This window comes from Neomonachus schauinslandi, chromosome 1 (genome assembly GCF_002201575.2).
Source record: "Neomonachus schauinslandi chromosome 1, ASM220157v2, whole genome shotgun sequence".
Taxonomy (NCBI): Eukaryota; Metazoa; Chordata; class Mammalia; order Carnivora; family Phocidae; genus Neomonachus; species Neomonachus schauinslandi.
The window spans coordinates 200,388,065-200,411,931 of record NC_058403.1 but is presented as its reverse complement, the minus strand read 5'-3'; the positions used below and the strand labels follow the sequence as shown (position 1 = coordinate 200,411,931).

The 23,867-nt window shown below is 42.4% G+C and overlaps 2 long non-coding RNA genes across 2 annotated transcripts; both read left to right on the top strand.

Moving 5' to 3' along the window:
* Nucleotides 1-493: 493 nt before the first annotated feature.
* LOC123325496 lies at nucleotides 494-11,275 on the top strand. Its single transcript, XR_006540474.1, has 3 exons — nucleotides 494-563; nucleotides 9,928-10,041; nucleotides 10,553-11,275. It is a non-coding gene; the product is annotated as an uncharacterized LOC123325496 (long non-coding RNA).
* Nucleotides 11,276-15,676: 4,401 nt separating this feature from the next.
* On the top strand, nucleotides 15,677-21,784 carry LOC123325495. The gene is made up of 3 exons (XR_006540473.1): nucleotides 15,677-15,757; nucleotides 19,870-19,944; nucleotides 21,752-21,784. It is a non-coding gene; the product is annotated as an uncharacterized LOC123325495 (long non-coding RNA).
* The last annotated feature ends 2,083 nt before the right edge of the window (nucleotides 21,785-23,867 follow it).

Here is a 23,867-nt window from a genome sequence, read left to right as displayed (position 1 = left end):
GGGAGAGGGAGAAGCAGGCTTCCCACAGAGCGGGGAGCCCGATGCGGTGCTCCATCCTGGTACTCCGGGATCATGACCTGAGCCGAAGGCAGACGCTTAACGACTGAACCACCCAGGCGCCCCTCATCAAAGAGTCTTAATCAGGGGCTATTTTTTAGCAGATGGAATACACTAATGCCTTGCTGGGGCAGCCCATTCCGACTCCTACCCAGCACTCTCTCCGACCGTAACGACCCCATCTACAGTTTTCCTGAGGGATAAGGTGGTCCCTCTGTTGCGGGCAAAGGTAATGGGACCTCAGGCACTTGGCTGGGTGTGGAGGCAAACCAGGCCCCCGGGATCGCCTTCTTTGAGGACCCCATCGAGACTCTCCTCCCGCTTCCTAGAGAAGCTGCAGAAGGATGCGCGAGACGAGGGGCGAGGAGCCGCTGGTGACGCACTACCGGCCGCGCCACTGCTTTTCCGGCCTGGGGCTGTGGGTCGGGGGGTAAGCCTGTGCCCTGTGCTCGCGCGCACCTGTGGGACCGTAGCCGCCACCCCGCGGGGAGTCCCCCGACCTCACGGTGAGCGGGCGGGGCCTCAGGGAGGGGAAAGGGGTGGCTCCGGGCGCCTTCGGCTGGGACGTTGGGCAGCAGGCTTGTGTAGGAAGCCTGCCCCGGCCCCACTCTCCCTCGGACTGCTATCTGCGCGTGCGGCCCAGAACTCCCAGCGGCCTCAGCACAGGGCCCGGCACAGAGCAGGCGTCTAAGAAGATGGTGGAGTGAATGAACGAATGAGTGATGACTGCGTGATGGATAGATGGATAGATGATCCAGAGCTAGGACCCGTGTTCGGCAACGAAGTCCCGGGGCTCAGAGTTCTCGGTCTGGATACCAGCTGCTCCCCCGCAATTAATCGTGCAGCTCAGAAACTTTTTTAGGGACCATCGTACGAGGAACCGGCAGTAGTATAAAGCTCACTAGGTGGCGAGTCTCGAGTGTCTGAGTATATAATTCCTGAGGATACAGAGGCTGTTGCTTGATCTCTAAAGTTGGACTGTCTGGTGGTCCCTGCCTTCCTTTCTTTACAAGGTTCAGTTGACAGCATGTATGTGATAGCACGTATGGAAACGTTAACGTCTTGCAACAAAATTTTACTGTGCATAACCTGCCAAATAGTACGCAGAACTCAGGGGCGGGGCTACAGAATGAGTGACGTTGGAGCCTGCCAAAGGAGAGATGCTTCCAGTGTAGTGATGGAAGATATACATGTGAGCAGATTTTTTTGTGATAATTTAAACTATACTCAGTGCTAAATAGCACTCTTTGAAGCAGTTGGGCTAATTTATTTAACCCTCATAACAACGTATTATCTGTAGTTTTTATTTTATTTTATTTTTTTTAAAGATTTTATTTATTTATTTGACAGAGAGAGACACAGCGAGAGAGAGAGCACAAGCAGGGGGAGTGGGAGAGGGAGAAGCAGGCTTCTCGCCGAGCAGGGAGCCCGATGCGGGGCTCGATCCCAGGACCCTGGGATCATGACCTGAGCTGAAGGCAGACGCTTAACGACTGAGCCACCCAGGCGCCCCTAAATGTAGTTTTTAATGAGGATATTGAGGTATGGAGAGAATAGATAGATGACTAAGGACACGTTGCTACTTAGTGACCCAAGGCTGCAGAAGAGAGAGGCCCAGTGTGTCCTGCAGCCTGGATGAGTATGTTACTTTTGGCCAACTGACAAGCCCAAGAGGGGCTTCAGAGAGGAGTACATTTGAGTATGGTCTTATTGAAGGAATTGTGGTTTCAAATTCGTGAAAAATCCCACCTGGCTTACCATAATCCTTTAGCTAATTATTGAGAGGTAAGGAGGTGGCAGGGAAGAGAAAGCTTACTAGGTAAGAGGAGAGAGCTAGCTCCTTGTTATTCTTAACAGGATTAAGCTATTAAAAGCTTCTTTCCTTTTTCCTTTTACCCTTCACCATAATGCCTATTTCTCCCGCAAACCTGGATTCATACAGATCCTTTTATCATCTTAAGATCACTGACAATCAGATTATTCTACACTAGGCATTGGTGGAAAAACCTGTACCTTCCTCTCTGGGGAATTTATAGACTAGGGGTCAGTACACTATGGCCCACAGGCCAAATGTGGTCTATCACCTGTTCTTGTAAAAAAAAAAAAGTTTTACGGAAACACAGCCAAGCTCATTTGTTTACATATTGTCTAGTTGTCTTCAAACTACAGAGGCAAAGTTGAATAGTTGTGACAGAGAGAGACCATATAGCCCATGAAACCTAAATTATTGATTTTCTAGCCCATTACAGAAAAAGTTTGCAGTTTGACATAAATTGCTGACAGCTCAGATGATCCACAGTTGGAGGAGAGGTTTGTCACCAATACGTCCTTTCTTCTCCGTAGATTTTAGTATCAAACATCATAATGTCTGACCCCTGTGGAATGCCTGCCATGGGGCAGATATCTTTATAAATGCTTTACTAAATTAACCCGTCTAGGTAAGGATTCACAGAATGTTAAAGCTGAAAGGACTCATGGATATTATCTCCCCCCCTCCCCCATGGATGTTATCTAATTTGTCAGCTTTTTCAGATAAATAGCTGGTCATGTAGGCCCATTCACAAAGGCTGTGACAGAGCAATTTCCTGATTCCCATTTCAGTCCACTTTAATCTTGCTCGAATGAGAGGCCAATATCATATTTATTGGATCTGGCATTTTTGTTGTTGTTGCTTTTGTTTCTGGTTTTTTGGTTGTTGAAACCGGTGAGCAAGGACTGTCATTTTTTACATGATTATTTCTCTAACTATAAAAGTAATACATGGTTATTGTAGGGAAAGTGAAATATATAGATGAGTATAAAGGACAAAGGAAAGTAACCCATTAAATGACCTAGGGATCAATGTGTTAACATTTTGGTGGATTTCTTCTGTTCTTTGTGTGTGTTTTGTATATATCCACGTATTAACAATAGTTCCTGTTTATTGAATGTTTACTTAGTGCTGTATATGCATATTTTTTATTTTTGTGTTTTGTATTCTGTTTTACCATACTGTATTTTCTCATGGATATTCTTTGAAAACAAAGGGTAAGGAACTCTAAGTCCTGAGAAGGAAAAGGTGTAATTCATTAATAAAAAGGATGTTTAAAGAAGCAAATTCTCCCACAAAACTACCTCTTGTATTAAAGATGTGAAAGACCCAAATATATACATTCATCCTGTTGCCTCACGCTGCAAGGCTGAGGGTTAGTTGTGCAGCTCACCAAAATGATCTTTTTAAGGTCTGTTCTTCCAGAGTATAGCTCTTATTTAACAACCGTTACATCTACATATCAAGCCAGATTGTTCCAATTAGCCAGTGAGATCCAGGATTTTGAGAGCTGTTAATATGTACGTGAGCCTTTACTGTAGCAGAGTTAAAAGATGTGCCTTTGGGAATTTTAGATTATTAGTTTCATTCGTGAGCTAAGGCAGGAGCCCTGAGAATTATGTGCTTCATTTCTCTGCAGATTCATTGACTAGAAAGTTTTCCAGTGCCCATACACAAAAGTTTGTGAAGTTGCCAGATTCCTCTCCTCTGCCCCAGCCTCACCCCATCCCAGAGCAGTAATCATCTTCCTCTGTAATCATTGAGAACCAGACATTGTGATAGCACTGGGAATTTTGTGAACAAGACAGATAAGCCCCTTGACTTCATGATACCTAGGAGACCAGCAGAGTGAATCTTAACCAGAATTTACATCAAAATCAAGCAGGCATTTATTTTTTTAAATTTTTTTTTAAGATTTTTTATTTATTTATTTGAGATAGAGAGAGTGAGAGAGAGTGCACGAGAAGGGGTAGGGTCAGAGGGAGAAGCAGACTCCCCACTGAGCAGGGAGTCCGATGCGGGACTCGATCCCGGGACTCCAGGATCAGACCTGAGCCGAAGGCAGTCGCTTAACCAACTGAGCCACCCAGGCGTCCCCAAGCAGGCATTTAAATAATTTTTCCAAAATCAAATTTATGTAATTTTCACTTGTTCCTTTTTTAAAAGCTTTTAATTTTAATTCCAGTATTGTTAACATACAGTGTTATATTAGTGTCAGGTGTACAATGTAGTGACAACAATTCTGTACATGACTCAGTGCTCATCACAGGTGAACACTCCAATTCCCATCACCTATTTCACCTATCCCCCCTCCTCCCTCCCCTCTGGTAACCATCAGTTTGTTCTCTGTAGTTAAGAGTCTGTTTCTTGCTTTATCTCTTTTTTGTTTTTGCTTGTTTGTTTTGTTTCTTAAATCCCACATATGAATGAAACCATATGGTGTTTGTCTCTGACTTATTTCACTTAACTTTATACTTTCTAGCTCCATCCATGTTTTTGCAAATGCAAGATTTCATTCTTTTTTATGGCTGAATAATATTTCATTGTGTATATATACCACATGTACTTTATCCATTTATCTATTGATGGACCCAGGCTGTTTCCATAATTTGATTATTGTAAATACTGCTACAATAAACATAGGGGCGCACGAATCCCTTTGAATTCGTGTTTTTGTATTTTTTTGGTAAATACCCAGTAATGTGATTATTGGGTGGTAGGATAGTTCTATTTTTAACAGTTTGAGGAATCTCCACGCTGTTTTCACACTGTTTTCCACAGTGACTGCATCAGTTTGCATTCCCACCAACAGTGCACAAGTGTTCCTTTTCCTCCACATCATCTTCAACACTTGTTGTTTCTTGTGTTTTTGATTTTTGATTTTGTATTCTATTTTAACATTCTGTATTTTCTAATGAATGTCTTTTGAAAACATGATTTTTAATAATTTCAAAATCTATCATATTGATTTGCCATCAATGTTTATTTGCTTGTTTTACAATTATAGTAACAGTGTGATCTTTGTACATACATTTCTGTGCCCATCTCTGATCGTATTTTTTCATTTTTTTTTCTCTGATTACAGAAGCTATTTATTCCTACAGGAAAACTTTGAAACATTACAGAAAAATAGGCCCTAACACAAAAGTTTACCATAATCCTATTCTCCAGAGATGGTCATGGTTAACATATTCTTATGTTAACCATATTACATATTCTTAAGATTAGAGTTAGTTTTTAAAAAAGAAAGCATGTTTTAACATACATATGCGATGTTATGATGTACTTTAAATTTTAATATCCTCCATTTTTTTCATTTACATTAAGTATAAGTATTTTTCCAAATGATCACATATTTTCATTTTTAATTATTTTAATGTCTATATAATTTCCACCAAGAGGAAGTACCATAATTTGCTAAGCCTCAGTGTCCATTGGTAGAAAGATTGTGTTTCCCAACAACATTGCAGGGTCTTTTTTTTACAGGTAACAAAAGAGTTCAGCTTTTTTCTTCTTTGGGAAGTTACTTTTTTTTTTTTTTAAAGATTTTATTTATTTATTTGAGAGAGAGAATGAGATAGAGAGAGAGCATAAGAGGGGGGAGGGTCAGAAGGAGAAGCAGACTCCCTGCTGAGCAGGGAGCCTGATGGGGGACTTGATCCCGGGACTCGATCCCGGGACTCCAGGATCATGACCTGAGCTGAAGGCAGTCGCTTAACCAACTGAGGCACCCAGGCGCCCGAGAAGTTACTTTTTTTTTAAAAGTAGGCTCCACACCCAGCATGGAGCCCAATTTGGGGCTTGTACTCACAACCCTGAGATCAAGATCTGAGCTGAGATCAAAAGTCAGATGCTTAACTGAGCCACCCAGGTGCCCTGAGATGTTACTTCTTTATGAGAAAGTTCTAATAGAATTACTAGATCAAAGAATATAGGCATTTTATAGGCATCCTGATGACTTTGAGAATCTTCTGAGATACACTGTAGGTGTTGTATATACTTAGTATTCTTTTCTGAGTTCCTGTACTCACAAAATGATGATCCCAGTATTCCAACGGCAACTCAACTTACAACTTTAAAACCTGATGTATATTGCCAGATTAGCTCTAGAAGGATGATACTAGTTTACATTCCCACTGCTTGTGTATGAGAAGCTCTCTTTCCCCATACCTTTGCCAGTCTTGACTTTTAACACTTAAAAGAAAATCTCCAATTTGTTTTTTTGTTTTGTTTTTTAAGATTTTATTTATTTATTTAACTGACAGAGAGAGAGAGACAGCTAGAGAAAGAACACAAGCAGGGGGAGTGGGAGAGGGAGAAGCAGGCTTCCCACCAAGCAGGGAGCCCGACGCAGGGCTCGATCCCAGGACCCTGGGATTATGACCTGAGCTGAAGGCAGCCACTTAACCAACTGAGCCACCCAGGTGCCCCGAAAATCTCCAATTTGATATAAAAATAGATTCTTTATTCTTTTGGTTTCCATTTCTTTGATTACCACCAAGATGGTACTTTGTTTGATATGTTTATTGGCCTTTTGTAATTTTTGCTCTATATGTTGTATTTCTTATTTTTTAATGAATTCATCTTTTTTCCTTACTCTAATAAGAAGGCTTTAGGTTCATCTACTTACTCCTTGATGTATAAATAAAAAATACTTTTTTTATTTTTTAAATTTTTATTTATTTGACAGTGAGAGACACAGCGAGAGAGGGAACACAAGCAGGGGAAGCGGGAGAGGGAGAAGCAGGCTTCCCACTGAGCAGAGAGCCTGATGCAGGGCCCAATCCCAGGACCCTGGGATCATGACCCGAGCCGAAGGCAGACGCTTAATGACTGAGCCACCCAGGCGCCCCAATAAAAAATACTTTTCTTAGATTGTCATTTAATTTTATTTGTATTTTGGATAGAGAGATTGTTGCTTTTCTGTGATCAGAACTTTTATCCAGTTTTCTCCTTTGTGGTTTGTGTTTTTTGCATATTGCTTAGAAAAGCCAATCCTAACCCTAAAGTCAATCATTTCGTAATATTTTATTTTGTGGTTTCATTTAAAAAAAAATTTTATTTATTTATTTGACAGAGAGAGACACAGCGAGAGAGGGAACACAAGCAGGGGGAGTGGGAGAGGGAGAAGCAGGCTTTCCGCTGAGCAGGGAGCCCGACGCGGGGCTTGATCCCAGGACCCTGAGATCATGACCTGAGCTGAAGGCAGACACCCAACGACTGAGCCACCCAGGCGCCCCTGTGGTTTCATTTTTTGTATTTAACCCTTTAACCAGTTTAGATTTATTTTGGTGTATGGTGTGAGGTAGGAATCTCACTAAGTGTTTTTCCCGGGTAGTTAAGCAACAGTTCCAACATAATTTTAAATAATTAATTTTTTATGACTAGTAATGCCAATTTTATCACATTAAATTCTTTTATTTATTTCTCTCAGGGGATTAGTAATCTCTAAAATCAAAAGCCAGAGTTAAACTTCCTTTTAATATGTAAAGTCGTTGTTGAGGTTTTCCTAGCCACACTCCTTTGATGTTTTTATCTGTTACTCCCAGGATGTTAATTACTCTCTTCATGACACCTCTCTCCTCTATTCCAGATATGTATGCCTACTTCCTGTTTGGATATTTGAAAACTAAATGTATCTTCTTTCTCCCTAAACCAGTGTTCCCATTCTATCTAAAGGTTGCTGTCATCACTCAAGCCCCAAACCGGCAAATTATCTTGACTTCTCCCTCTCCCTCACACCTCTCCCCAATATTCATCCAATCCTGTGGATTCTGTCTCTTAGTTGGTCCAGTCTCCTTATTGGACTGCTGAAACAACCTCCCAGGGGGTCTTCCAGCCTTCACCTTGCCTCCCCACCTTCCACCATTCATACAGTTTCCTTCTTTGCTACGGGCAGAAGGTTTTTTTTTTTTTTTTTAAAACAGCAGATATACTCATGTCACTTTCCCCCCCAAACCTTTTCATATTCTTTTTGTGGCTTTCTACTCACTTTAAGGTAAATTCCTTAAAATGGTTCTCAGGGTTTATTTGATCTGGCTTTCGCTTGCCTCGCTTCATGTCTTATTTTTGGTGCTTAATACTTTGTCTTACTGGATCTCTCTAATTTTTCCAAAATACTGAGCTTGTTTCCTTTTGTATGTTCTGTTTCACATCTCTGGTATATTCTTTTCTGTCTTCACCTGTTTCATTCTTATTTACCTCTTTTTCAGGGAGGCTTTCTTCCTCAGACTACATTAGGTTCCCTCTGCTCTATGTTCCCATATCCCATATTTCCTCTTTTGTAATTCGCATAATTGTAACTACACTTTAATGTCTTTGTTCAGCTGTAATGTAAGTTCTAGGCAGGTGGGGGCATGTCTGACTTTTTGTCCACTGTCTAACTCTGATTATACTGAAACCCCACTCTACTTCATGGTTTTCTGTAGGATTGTGTGGTGGATTCTTTGTATGCTTATAGGTGGGGGAGGGGCAGAGGAAGGGGGAGAGAGAGAAAATTCTTTTTTTTTTAAAGATTTTATTTATTTTTTAGAGAGCGAGCGAGAGAGAAACAGCATGAGAGGGGAGAGGGTCAGAGGGAGAAGCAGGCTCCCCGCTGAGCCGGGAGCCCGATGTGGGACTCGATCCCAGGACCCTGGGATCATGACCTGAGCCGAAGGCAGACGCTTAACCATCTGAGCCACCCAGGCGCCCGAGAGAGAAAATTCTTAAGCAGCCTCCACGCTGGGCTCGATGCGGGGTTGATCTCACAACCCTGAGATCGTGACTTGAGTTGAAATCAAGTCAGATGCTTAACCCACTGAGCCACCCAGGAGCCTCCCAGATAGGATCCTCCTAAACCTTTAAAACTCAACACAGAGGCGCAGACTTTGATGAGAAGCCCATAGTACCAGCCTTATTAACGTACTTCAGCAGACTCATGCCATTCTTATATGCCTTCTGAGCTCTTGCTATGGTAAAATCATCTTTCTGTCTTCCTTTTTCCTTGAAATAATGCTGCCGATTCTGCTTCTCACTTCACGGTTATGTGGAGAGACATTTTTGGATGAACAGTTGTGATTTAACATTCCAGACACCAGAAACTCTGTACTATTTTGTGTAACTTTATTGTAAGTCAAAATTTTTTCACAATATAAGTGTTTTTTGTTTTGTTGTGTTTTGTTTTGTTTTTTAAGTAGGTTCCACACCCACCGTGGAGCCCAATGCAGGGCTTGAACTCATGAGATCAAGAGTCAGATGCTTAACCAACTGAGCCACCCAGGTGCCCCTTTTTTTTCTTTTTTAAACTGCAACCTGCACTCTTAATGTTGAGCTGTGTCTGAAGAAAAACTGTTTAGTTGATCTGACACCTAGAAGAAAGGGCAATCAGTATGTCTCTAAGTTGTACAAATAGAGTTCCCTAACTATTGTCCAGCTCCTTGGCATATAGTGGAGATGGGTGGATCAAACTTAATGCATTAGTCTTGCTATGAGGCCATTTCCCTATGCAACTTTTTTTAAAAAAGATTTTGTTTATTAGAGAGGGAGTATGTGCATGCAAATAGGGGAGGAACAGAGGGAGAGGGAGAGGGAGAAGCAGGCTCCCCACTGAGCATGGAGCCCGATGCAGGGCTTGATCCCAGGACCCCAGGATCATGACTTGAGCCGAAACCAAGAGTCGGATGCTTAACCAGCTGAGCCACCCAGGTGTCCCTCCCTATGCAACTTTTGATTATGTTAATTGACCTTTCATATAGATTGTTGTATAAAGACATGAATACTTTTATCTACTTCATAGGTATCTTTATCATTATAAATAACATTCTGGTTTATCCATCCAGCGCTTGAGTGTTTGCTAGTGTATCAGTCTGGCTATCACTTTTTACACAGCTGACAAATGGAATTTGTGAAGCTAGAAGGCTGGAAGCCAACCATGATTTTTGCTGATGCAGTCACATTGCTATCCGAACAGGTTTTGTGTGAATTATTAGATAGTATCCCTAGGCAACAGTTCTTTCTCATTTTCCTATTTACTGGGACAGTGATATCCCCTTCCCCACCTTTTTTTCCCCTATGAGCAGGGTTCCCAGTTTTCCAACTCTGAAGTGTTTTCCAATCAAAACAAAGAAAAGATTTGCGGATGTTGAATATGCAAGGAGCTGAAGAGAGAGAGCTTGGAAGAGAGGTTTGTCCAGGTGAGTGAGCAAGGGAAAACCAATGGGAGAAACAGCGGGGCTTTGGAAATTTTACAAGAGAAAATGACTGAAGTTCAGGAAATAAAATTACCCTTTTAGGGATGTTGGGGGCAGATGTGGGTGAGCATCTCCTGGGGCCAACTTTTCTCCAGTATTCATTTTGTCTCATTTCCAGCATTTACTTTTACATTCTCCCACTGTCCATGTTTCTTCTCTTGACCTAATCTTAGCTTGCTATTGTTTGTTATTTTCCCTTTATTTCTATTGTCTCTGGTTCTCTGGCTTCCTAAGTGTCTGTAGATGCCCATTCCATGGGGTTCCTTATTAATGGTGAACCTTACCCTGATACAGATCTCTTCCACCACTTATAATTAAATTACTTGCTCCACTAGCTTTTATTGGCCCTTGTTTATATGCCATTATTGAGATATGTCAGAATTAGACCCCTATAACCTCAGGGACTTCCACTCTGTCCTGCACAAGAGATACTCATTCTGATGTTTTCTTTCAGATTTGATGGACAGGTCTGTTCCAGAGCAGGATGTCTCTGAAATTAATTCACCAGGGATAGTAGCAAAGAGATTACCAGAGGATGCAAACCAGGATTCTATATTTGAAAAAAAATATGCATGTGAGAGCATGAAGGAAAACCCTTCTGGAGAGGTTCCTGGACCATGCCTTTTTCAAGAAGGAGGTTTGGGGGAAATAACTTTTATCCACAAGGAAGCATCTCCTGAAACAGTTAGCCAAGAATATAATTTTGAGCGAAGCTTGCTCTTGACCTCCAGCTTTGTTACACATCTCAGGGTTTCTACAGAAGAGAGCCTACATCAGTGGGAGACAAGTAGCATACACACTAATGAGATTTCAGACCAAAGTAAATGCCCAACTCTCTCTACACAGAAAAAGTCTTGGGAATGTAATGAATGTGGAAAAACTTTTACTCAGAGCTCATCCCTTACCCAACATCAGAGGACTCATACTGGAGAGAGACCCTATGCATGTGAGGAATGTGGGAAAGCCTTTAGTCGCAGTTCCTTCCTTACTCAGCATCAAAGAATTCACACCGGAGTAAAACCATATGGATGTGAGCAGTGTGGGAAAACATTTCGATGTCGATCATTTCTTACTCAGCATCAGAGAATCCATACCGGAGAGAAACCTTATAAATGTAATGAATGTGGAAATTCCTTCCGCAATCATTCACATCTCACTGAACATCAGAGAATTCACACTGGAGAGAAACCTTACAAATGTAATAGATGTGGGAAGGCATTCAATCAGAACACACACCTCATTCATCATCAGAGGATTCATACTGGTGAGAAACCTTATTTATGCAATGAATGTGGCTCTTCTTTTCGCAAACACTCAAATCTCATACAACATCAGAGAATTCACACTGGGGAAAAACCCCATAAATGTGATGAATGTGGGAAAACTTTCCAAACAAAGGCAAACCTCTCTCAGCATCAGAGAATTCATACTGGAGAGAAACCGTATAAATGTAAGGAATGTGGCAAAGCCTTTTGTCAGAGCCCATCCCTTATTAAACACCAGAGAATTCATACTGGAGAAAAACCCTATAAATGTAAGGAATGTGGCAAAGCTTTTACTCAGAGTACCCCACTCACTAAGCACCAGAGAATTCATACAGGGGAGAGACCCTACAAATGCAGTGAATGTGGTAAAGCCTTCATTCAGAGCATTTGCCTCATTCGGCATCAGAGAAGTCACACTGGAGAAAAACCCTATAAATGCAATGAATGTGGGAAGGGCTTTAATCAGAATACCTGCCTCACTCAGCATATGAGAATTCATACTGGAGAGAAGCCCTATAAATGTAAAGAATGTGGGAAAGCCTTTGCTCATAGCTCATCTCTTACTGAACATCACAGAACTCACACTGGTGAGAAGCTCTATAAATGTAGTGAATGTGAGAAAACTTTCCGCAAGTATGCACACCTTAGTGAACATTACAGAATTCACACTGGTGAGAAGCCTTATGAATGCATTGAATGTGGAAAATTCTTCAGACATAGTTCAGTCCTTTTCAGACATCAGAAACTTCACAATGGTGAATAACCCTGGCATTCAGGTTATGACAGCTTCTCTAGAAAGAGTGACTAGGAATCTGGCGGGAGGTGGTGGGGCAGGTAGAGTTTCTGGAGGGAAGGATGAAGGAACATCGACTATTATACTCAGAAGAGTATTTCCACTTACGGAGGCGGGAGCTTGGAGAATGCAGAGCCTACTCCAGCTGGGCATCTGGGAAGACAGGGTAGAAAGGAAGTTCTTGCTCTTTGGATAAATCCTTGCTGCCTGCCACTCCTTCCCCCTGTGACTCTCATGCCTTGAGGTGCCATTTGTTAAGTTAGCACTTGTGTTTCCCTTACTGCACTCCTGCCCCAGCGTCCCACCTGTGTTCTCTGGCCAATAGGCTGAGGTGCTTTCCCAGACATTCAGTGTGAAAGCAGCAGCAGTGCTGAGGTGGTGCTAAGTAGCCTCCCAATATCTGAGGCTGCTCTGAACATGCCATCTGTTAGAAGCGGTCTCGTGAAGGGGAGATGGAAATAAGGGAAAACAAAGAATCCTTATTCATTCATTCAATAAATAAGGGGATGGGTGGCAAGAACTGGGCTGATGTCTACAGATAGAAGAAGGCTTTCTCAGGGTAAGGGAGATCTTTCCTGATCTTTCAAGCTGGAAGGCAATTTGGGGCCAAAAAGGAAGTAGGAGGTCAAGAGAAATTTATCTTGAATGATGCCAGTTTGTGGGAAGGGAGTCAGATCTGCTCAGAGGGCCAGGAAGAAGAAGGGCCAACCTTTGTCCTGGAGGAACACTGACTCACCCAGGAGGAAAATGGTTTGCGCTAGACTGCTGGTGCTGAGGCCCAGAGCAGGAAGCCTGTGTTTGACTGAGCAGGTCACCTACATATCCCAGCCTGGACTAAGGTGTACACCTGTCTCTTAAAAGTTTGCTTGGGCCACTGGTTTGTAGGGTCCAGGGGAGAGAGACGCACCAGGATTAACTATGTCCAAACAACAGTTAATTGACGTTTAGGGAGGAGAAACCATTAGTGAAGAGAGAAGACAGCCTTTTAGGTTGGCTGGAGTTGGGGCTGCTGGACCAGTCCTTAAGAGAGTGTTGGCCATTGTAGCCGGGAGGCCTAGGCTTCATGTAATTATGCCATTGGTGGCTCTAAGCAGGTGTGTTAAATTTCAGATACTTCTATTTTTATTGGGACTTTCTTATTCTCGGATATTTACCCTTCCCTGCAGGTTAGGAGTATCTAGGGAGACACTTTAACGGAATAAATTTGGAAAGTGTTCTAGAGAGAACTACCTCTTTTTCAAGTCCCTGAGTATTGAGATAGTACAGTTTGCCACCATGATGGTATTTTATTCTTTTAAGAGAAAGGGCATGATTTTTCCTTTATTTCTTTACTCCCTCTCATGTTCTTTACTGCTACTCAGAGCTTGAGCTCTGAGAGATGAGGTGAGGATTGCCTTTGCTATTTGAAATAGTTTCTATGCCCTGAAGCTTATATGGTTTTTAAAATAATGACTGTTAAAAAACAAAGTCCGTTGATTCTGGAATGATTGGTTACCTAGAACTCAGCATTAATTTTTTTTTCCAGAACGGCTATCTTGTAAGCATTCGTTTGAGCTATTAATTACCATTAATAGGAACGTGGCAGAAACATCACTGTTTTCCTCTGCAGCTGTGAAGATTATATTCTCAAAACCTGCCACAGGGCAATTCATAATTGAGTAAATTAATATCTTATGGACAAAAATAACCCTTAAAACTTGATGTTCATGATAAAATCATAGTACTTAAAGGAAATACTGATGTATTTATACTTTCTAAGTGAAAATAACACTACAGAATTCATTGCTGGCACACAGTAAATGTTCAATAAATATTTGTTGAATTAATATATTTTAATCAACCTGTGCCCACCAGAAACTTTAGCAACTTCCTGATATGTAGGTATTTAGAGTAATATTTATACACTACTGTTGTTAGAGTTCTTGAGTTGAGATTAGAATTGGGAGGGTTTTCTTAAGGAGGAAATGGGAACTCTAAGGATGAAAGATCTTTCCAAGTTCTTGTTAGAAAGATTTTCCAAAAATCCAAAAATGTTTTAATCCTCAGGCTAAGAGTCTGATACCATTTTCACTTCCTGGGGAAACAGGAAGGAAAGGAATTTGTCATCTTGCTACTTTCCTCATCCCATAGTCTCACACTTGCAAATATTTGCTCCCAGTTGTTGGCCAGCCAAGTGCCCAGTCGGGCCAGCCCTGACTGGCCCCCAATTCCAATCTTGGAATTGCTTTTGGTCAGTCTTTTACTCAGTCTTCATATCCAAGCAACCACTGTATCCTGCTTACATCTCCTAAATATGGAAGCCATCTCCACCGCTTTTGCTTTAGTCCACTCCCCAGTTTATTTCCTAGACCATTTTCCTATTTTCCCAGTCTTCCAGTTGCTTGCCCCATGAGGCCGTCTTTCACATTTCTTCTGGATAGTCTTTGCAAGACACAACTGGCAGCTCTATTATCTCAGAATATCCGAGGCCCTTAAAAGGCATCTAAAGCTCCTCCACAAAAATTAAATAGATAGATAGATAGATAGATAGATAGACAGATAGGTAGATAGATAAAGCTCCTCCACTGGCCCATGCCTCCATCATCACTCTGCTGCCTTCCTGCATTGCACACTGTTCCATAGTGCAAATTCCTGTGATTCCATATCATTGCTGGACTCAACTTTGGCACCTTTTGCATAGACTGTTCCTATTGCCTCGATTGCCTGCCTGCCTTCTGCTTGCCTGGAAAGCTCCCATGTGTCACTTAATGAATGTGCTCAGGCAACATCTTTGAAGCTGTCTCTGACCTCACATGTTTTTTATTTCTGTATTTTCTTATCTTCATTTTATTTATGTTACATTGTAATGGCTAGTTTCCAAATCTTTCTCTTCCCACTGAACTATCAGCTCTGTCAAAGCAGGGGCCATGTGATATTTATTCATCTTTGTATCCACAGTCCCTGGCACTTCGAATGTGCTCAGTAAATATTTATTGAGCTCAACTAAAATACTGAGTCAGACATTTCTCCACGCCTACCTGCAGGTCGTGACTTAGGTCCACAGTTGCCAGCAGAAAGGAGGTATGGAGAGGATATGAGTGTGTCCATGAAGTGTTTGCCAGGTGCAAGCATTCTGAACGTTTCCTCAAGACACAGATTGTGTGGTTGTATTAAGCAGAGGGCCCCTTAAGGAAAAGTAATATTTTGTAGCAAAAAACCCCCTTGTTTTGTTACAAATTAGCCATTTAAAATGTCCCATCACAGTTTAACAAAGTACTTTCAGATACGTTGATGTCAGGGTCAACAGGAAGAGGCAAATGCTTGCCCCTGTAGCAGCACTACTATGTCAGCTGGAATATCCCTGAAGTAAGAAGCAGGAGCTGAATCCTGATGCCTGTCTGGCAGGAGAGCGATTGAGTTTAGCAATCCCAGTGTGGAAGCACTTCCTGAGCTCATGGCTTTCCTTGGCCCCAGATGATAAAGAACTGGAATGTGTTGCTTATTCTCAGTGTGCTGAAATTTAATTTGTGATTTCAGAAGGACATGGGATGAGGCCACATCAGATCCTCAAAACAACAGTAGAGAAAACAGGTGGTTGGACTTGCCCAAGGTCACACAGCTAGTAAGTGTCATGTGAAATTTAAACTCCTGTGTCCTTTCTCGCTTTTCCTTCAGATTTCTTGTTATTGGTCATATTTCTGTTCCATGATGCCTCTTTAGTTGTGTTTGTTATAGAGTTGACCACATAGGACTCCAGTCTTGCCCTGCTTGTGAGGATGGGAGGAGCTCATTTTTTAAGACGTTATTTTTAAGTAATCTCTACACTCAACATGGTGCTCGAACTCACAACCCTGAAATCAAGAGTCACATGCTCTACCAACTGAGCCAGCCAGGCGCCCCTGGGAGCTAATTTTAGGCCAAAAAGCTTTTTGCCTTCAGACCTTCCTGTGTGTGAGTGTGAGAAATAAATTGGTTTTTGCATTTTGATTTCACCTTTCTTCCTACATAATGCAGAAGTCTAGCTTTGACCCCAGGTGTCTTCAGTTTCACTCCCCTTCAGCTACTGGCCACTGCAGGGCTAGGGTCACTTTAGTTTTGTGGAATGTTTTTGGTGTCCAGTGTTACCCCTGTCCCCCATCCTTTTTCTACCTCATTGAAAGAAGCTCAGCCCAAATTGTGTTAAGCCCCAGATTCATGTTTCTAGTAAATTGCTCTGCCTAGGGTACCCCACTCTAGAGTTAGTTCCTACACAGCAGAGCCTGCTGATTTAGATTTTTTGAAGTTTAAAAGTTAGGGAAAAAATGATTAGGCCTAGGCTCTCTGGCCTGTGGGATGTTAGGGGGTGGGGGTGGGGTAGAACTTGCTATCTGATTCCAAAGAAGTGCTGAGAATATGACACTTGGTAAAAAGCAAGGTGAGCTCAACATTATTGTTCCCTGGCATGTCAGCTGACAGTTCTACAAAGGGTCCTCTTTTAGCTGAACAGGATTAGTGATGGCCTTAGTCTGGGGCATCTCCACTCCTAATTTCAGCCTCCTCAAGGGGCTTCATTCTGGTAAATTGCCAGTCTGGAAGTTTGAGCAGGTAACTTCTCTGCTGCATCTCATTCATTTTTTCAAGTATTTACTGAGGGCCCCTTATGGATTGTACACTAGGGATATGGTAAGCAGACAACTCTATTTCCCAGAGCTTGCACATCAGTAAGAATGCCTGGAAGTGGATCAGGTACCCTGCTACCCACGCCTTCATCCCGGGAATACACTGTCAAAGAGGAGCCTGTATGTGCAAGTATTCCCTGAGTGAGTCTCAGCAAGATTTGAAGTTTTGCTGCCGTGGAGATGAGGGCCTTGAGGGCTGGCAAGGTCCCTTGAAGCCAATGCAGAACAAAGAAGACTGGAGCTGGAATTTGCGGAGCATGATAGGACAAACATTTACTTAACTTTTTTTTAAGTGCGAGAAGGTCTTAGTAATTACATATATTAATCTCATTTAATCTTCATGATAACCTTCTGAAATTCGGTGCCATTATTTATTTCTGTTCTGTAAGTCAGTGAACAAGTACAGAGAAGTAAGTAACTTGCCCAGGTTTACACGCTGATAATCTGGGACTTAAGTTGAAAACAGAACTCTTTACGTTCTTAGGGCCACTTGTTGAACAAAGAACCTAAAGCAGAGGGTGTTTGGGGTTCCTGTGAAGAGGCCAATTTTCTGGCAGGTGAGACTGTAAGGAAGCCAGCTTTGTGAAACCCTTGGGAAGACCTCCAAAAGGCAGTGACATGGAAGAGTTTTTAGGAAGATAAATGTGGCCAGGTTGCAGAATGAGTCGTTAGAGCGCCTTGTGGTCGGCCACCAGTCTCCCTCCAGTTCTGTTTCCTTACTCTGGGAAGGAGCGCGGTGAGGTGGGTTTGCGGGCTGTTTCTGCAAGGGCGGCTCCGGTGTCGGGCTGAACCCCGGAGCTCTGGGCCGGGGAGGAAGCACCGAGATGAAGCCGCTCCCGCCTTCCTAGAGAGGAGACCACAGTGTTCTGACCGTGGCGCGGGCTGCTGACGTCACGCCAGCGCGGAGGGGATTGGCTGCGAGCCGCCCAGGGGCGCCCCGACGCCCGAGTGCCGCCAGGTGTAGCGGGAGGCCCTCGGGAAGGACCGTGTGTGTCGAGTGGGCGTGCTGGACTGCCACGGGCTGGTCTCGGAGCCGGAGTCGGGGCCGGCCGGCCGGCCGCAGCGCCTCTTCCCGGAGCGCGGGAAACTGGAGCGAGGGGTCGGAGCCACCTGGCCCTGAAGAGGGAAGGGAGAAACTTGTTCGAGAGCTCTGGTCTGGGAGTCGGGAGACCTGGGTTCCATTTGTATGTACTTGAGGAAGCGAACTTCTGATTGCTTCAGTTCTCTGATTTCCAGAAGCAAATGCTATTCCTTGCTTTGCCACTTGACAAAGTTGCGCGGGTTGAATGACTATATGTGAGAGTTACCAACTTCCTTTAAGCTTTTATTCTCCTCTAATAGTAACAGTACTTTAACAGCTGATACTACTTATTGAAGGCATTTTTCTAAATACTTCCCATGTATTATTCATGCATCATCACAACCCTATGAAGCAGTTATTATTTACGCCATGTAACATTTGAAAAACGACCTCAGAAAGGTTAAATAACTTACCCAAGATCACTTGGCTCATAAATCTAGAGCAGGGATTCAAACCCAGGGAGTCCTGGCCCCAGAGCCCATGCCATAAGACAAAATGTAATCAGAGCATCAAAACAATGGGAAGTTGTACAGTACAGCCACATAAAGTTCTTTGAGAATGTTGAGGAGAAAGGGTCTTGCAAGTCAAGAAAAATTATCCATGTGGAGTGGCTCACATTTGAGCTGAATATTAAAGTTGAGTAAGTTTGAAAATAAGTAGTTTGTTCAGTGTCAAATAGGGGGTGCCAGTGTATTGGGATGGATTAGACTGGTTGCCAACCTTTTAATAGTGTTCTTTCCTTTCCGTTCAGAGGGAGTTCTTAAAAGCTTTCCTCCTAAGAGGGGTCCTTAACATCTTCCAAAAGACTCCCCCTGTCCTTTCTTGGAGATTCTGCTTCACATAGATGCGGTCTTATTTTCCTGAAATTCCTCTGCCTCTGATTGTAAGATAACTGGAAAGGAGTTTCTGTAATGTTGACTCAGCCTGTTCTCAGAAAGCTGACCTCACTGTTTGACACATAGTACCTGCGCAGTTAGTATTTTTCAGATAAATGAATAACCATCCTCAATCAAAGATGGACTGGACTTAAGGCTTTTGCTCTTTTCCCATGTGTTTTTAGAATCAAAGGATCACAGAATGTTGGTACTAGCTTTCCACTTCCATTTCACAGATAGAAAACAAATCACAGATAAGACCAAGTGACTAGCTTTAGGTCATTGAACACGTTAGTGGCGAAGCCCAGACTCGAATCCAGACTTCTTGACTCAGGCCAGTGTTTGTTCTAATGTCCTCTACCGTAGCTCCAGTTTTTGATTTTTGAAGTCAATGGCTTTTCCAGTTGGTTTGGGGAGGCCTTTGGCTCCAACTTTATCTTTTTTTTTTTTTAATTTATTCTTTTTAAAGATTTTATTTATTAATTTGACAGAGACAGCGAGAGAGGGAACACAAGCAGGGGGAGTGGGAGAGGGAGAAGCAGGCCCCCCGCGGAGCAGGGAGCCCGATGTGGGGCTCGATCCCAGGACCCTGGAATCATGACCTGAGCCGAAGGCAGATGCCTAATGACTGAGCCACCCAGGCGCCCCTCCAACTTTATCACTTGGGGAGGAAATTTCACCCCAGGATAGTCCTTAGGAGCACCTGCCTCCTTTGTGCATTGTCAGGTCTCTTGGAAGACAACCCACTCACTGATTTTTGTCATTGGTGATACTTTTTTTTTCAGATTTATTTGAGAGAGCGCATGTGGGAGGGGCAGAGGGAGAGGGATTGAGTCTTAAGCAGACTCTGGGCTGAGCTTGGAGCCCAATGTGGGGCTTGATCTCAGCACTCTGAGATCACAACCTGAGCCGAAACCAAGACTCAACCACTTACCCAACTGCACCACCCAGGCGCCCCATGGGTGATACTCTTTTAAGAAAATAATGATATTCTTCATTCAGACTTAAAATCATTATTTGGTTAGGGATTGGCTATTTCTGAGTTCCTCTGAATTCAGAATAGGAAGGAAGTAGGCTGACAATTTATAGGTGCTTTTTTTCTCCTCCCTCCATGCCTCAGATTCCTGCCTTTCCTTGAGAGAAGCCCCCAGGAGACAAACCAGTATTGCTTGTGTTCCTCACAGCTTATCTCTGGGTAAGTGAAATCTAACTAGAGCGCCCAAGATGGGTTGTTACGGGGGTGCTCATTCTGAAGTGGTGGCAGACTTATAGTGGGACTCACCAGTGACCACTACACCTAAACCCTGCAGAATGAAAACACAGAACCACCCAGAAATAGCCCCACCTTATTAAAATCAGAGTGAGTGTGGCCCATTGTGGAAGCAGGCAACAGAGTAACTGGCTATAGGGCAGATCAGAGAATGTACTAATTTTATATCACATGTACTTAAACTGTAGCAAGAACAGCTACCCCCTGTGCAGTTATCTGGTAGCTGGTCACTGAACTGCTAACTCTAATGCCTAATGATGTAGCCGTCAGATGTGGGAAAACTGGGAGGAAATTACTGGACAACCCATCGCAAAAGTGGTTTCAGTGTTTCCTCAGAGAATATGAATGCACTCCTGGCTCTGTTGGAACAAGAGCCTAAGTAAGAGCAACTTCATTGTTACTGGGCATCAGAAGGCAACATGGAGCTTGGGGATCTGTTAAATTCAGTAAGAATAGTACTGTATGAACTGGATTCTTAGGCTATGGAAATTCTATGAATAGATTGTGACCATTTATGGCCTGAAGAATTCAGTCTAGTTTAATACGTATGCATAATATATGTACATGTGTGTCTGTGTATGTGTGTATGCATTGAGAGATGCCTAGAAGAAAAGGTCATCAAAAAACCAACTGTATTTTCACTGGGTGGTAGGATTTCAAGTAATTTCCTTTGTGGACTGACTGTTTTTTAGAATGAGTATGCATTTTTTGTATGGTTAAAAAAAAAAAAACTTTTTGAGACAATAAAAATGAAGGAAATAAAAGTGTGGTTAGAGTTTTGGTTTTATGTTTAGCTATTTAAACCACCTGGCATTAATTTTTGTATACAGAAATATCTATCCTGGAAGTTTATACATTAGATAGATGCATTCAGGAAAAATATTCAATATATTTAACAACCAGTGCAGTATAGTGCTGTCCAATCAGATCAGTCTCTGACTATAGATAATTTGTGCAGAGATACCAGTGTATACCAACTAACTCTTAGCCAGGGTAGATCCATATGTACCAACAAGAAATGATCTTGAAGACACATTCTTTAGTGGAACACAGAACCTACAGAACAATTTTATGTAGAGAGAATCAAATGGTATATGTATAAAAATCTGTGGAAAAAAGACCGAGTGAATATACTCCAAACTTAATAATGATAATCTCTGGGAAGGAAATGGGCTTGTATGGGTAGGGTGGGATGGTGATAAAAAAATGACTAATTTATCCTATATCCTTCTGTATTATCTAAATATTATAATGTGAGGATCTATTCATGTGTAACGTGTCAGTGTCTCCAGCACCATCCAGGGAAGATGTTGCTGATGTGTGGCACCTGAATATCTGTTCTCAGATTCTCTGTGCCTTTATTCAGAGCATCAGGGTTTCAAAGTCTGATGCCACTAAGATCATCTAAGTATTTCTCTTTCTTCAGTTCTAACATGACAATGATTTGGTTCCCATATAGTTTTTCTGTAGTAGAGAGAATGTGTCAACCAGCTGGACATTGAGCATATAAATTTTTCATTGTAGATCAGTAAAGTGACTGTTTTCTACATCATTTTGTGAATTTGATAGTGTACATCAGATTCTGAAGCACTTCATTAGTGTCAAAGGTGAGGGCCAGATTCTGGACCATGATGCTATAGTCAAGTTACTGTCCAATGGGAATCTCTTCCCCAAGGACCACCCCATCCTATTTTTCCTCTAAACAAAACAATGATATTTTACTTTCTTTCAGTAAGCAGGGCTCTAGTTTTCAAACCTAAAGGTCTTCCAGTTGGACGCAGAGGGGAGTGCTACAGATGCTGAATGTTTTGGAGAGAGAAGTCCAAAGAGACACTTATCAAGGTAAGTGAATAGGAAGGATTGGTGTGATGGACCTAGTAAAAATTACAGCCTGGATAACCTTTTTTTTTTTTTTTAATTATTTTTAGAGACGGGGGAGGGCAGAGGGAGAGAGAGAATCTGAAGCAGACTCCCTCTATGGGGTCTGGGAGGGAGCCCGACATGGGGCTTGATCCCAGGACCCTGAGATCATGACCTGAGTTAGAGTCAGGGTGCCTGGGTGGCTCAGTTGGTTGGGCGACTGCCTTCGGCTTGGGTCATGGTTCCGGGGTCCTGGGATTGAGCCCTGCGTTGGGCTCCCTGCTTGGCGGGAAGCCTGCTTCTCCCTCTTCACTCCCCCTGCTTGTGTCCCCTCTCTTGCCGTCTCTCTCTGTCTGTCAATTAAATAAATGAATAAAATCTTAAAAAAATAATAAAAAATAAAACCAAGAGTTGGACATTTAACCTACTGAGCCACCCAGGAGCCCCTCCTTTGAAATCTTAAAGAGAAACTCTAATTGGCACTAAACAATGATACAAGCTTGTACTTTCTCAAGCAGCACAAGCAATATATTGCTTACAGGCAACCTAAGGAAATATAATTACTCTTCACCTAGTTTTTGAGGAGTAGAGACTGTGGGTAGGTAGGTAGTTTTCCCTAACACTAATTTACCCAAGATTGGTATACTTATCCCTTTTACATTCTACTATTTATCACTCTGGATGATTCTAAATTACCTGGATTCGTTTTTAGTATTTAAGTGTTCCAGAATCAATCATGATAGAGAATTTTATAGATTTCCCAATATGTGTCATTACTTCATCTCTTTTTCCTATTATCTAATCTTTTCTCCAGGTCATTATGATTTATCTCAATTACTGAGAAGAGGATAAAATCAAGATTCCACAATGCAGGTCCCCTGTTCTGCACAGAGGACATTTTCCTTTTAGATTTTTTTTCCCCCCCCCGCAGACAAGATGACCAAGTCTGATTCAACAGTGTTAAATGACTTGTGGAAGATGTGCAGGGTCAGAGAACCTGGTCATCTGGGTTTGCGTTTGGAGAAGGTAAAGACGCATGCTGAAGAAGGAAGAGAAGGGGTATCCTGCAGGAATGCCCAAGGGGATGGTACATGCACACGTATACCCAAAGCTTTCCTAGGACAGAGTTACTGTAACCATAATCATCTTTGAGAACGTTCCTTGTAAGTGTCATGAATTTGAGAGTTTCCTCTAAACCTGAACCTACTGGACAGACGTTCCTTGTGTTACAGGCAGCATGAGTTCCAGCCAGATTTCACTACAAATGAACTCTCAGAGACTTCACATGCAGAAGAAACCTTCAAAGTGTAGTGAATGTGGGAAGTTCTTTACTCAGAGATCATCTCTTACCCAGCATCAGAGGATTCACACAGGAGAGAAGCCCTATGTATGTAGTGAATGTGGAACTTGTTTCCGTAAACAGTCAAATCTTACTCAGCATTTGAGGATTCACACAGGAGAGAAACCTTATAAATGTAATGAATGCGAGAAAGCCTTTCAAACAAAAGCAATCCTTGTCCAGCATCTGAGAATTCATACTGGAGAGAAACCCTATAAGTGCACTGAATGTGGCAAAGCCTTTTGTCAGAGTCCATCCCTTATCAAACACCTGCGAATTCATACTGGAGAGAAACCGTATAAATGCACTGAATGTGGCAAAGCCTTTAGTCAAAGCATTTGCCTTTCCCGTCACCAGAGAAGTCACTCCGGAGATAAACCTTATAAGTGTAATGAATGTGGGAAAGCCTTTAATCAGAGCGCATGCCTCATGCAGCATCAGAGAATTCATTCAGGAGAGAAGCCTTACACATGTACTGAATGTGGTAAAGCCTTCACTCAGAACTCCTCCCTTGTTGAACATGCGAGAACTCACACTGGAGAGAAACTCTACAAGTGTAGTGAGTGTGAAAAAACTTTCCGCAAACAAGCACACCTTAGTGAACATTACAGAATTCATACCGGAGAAAAACCTTATGAATGTGTTGAAT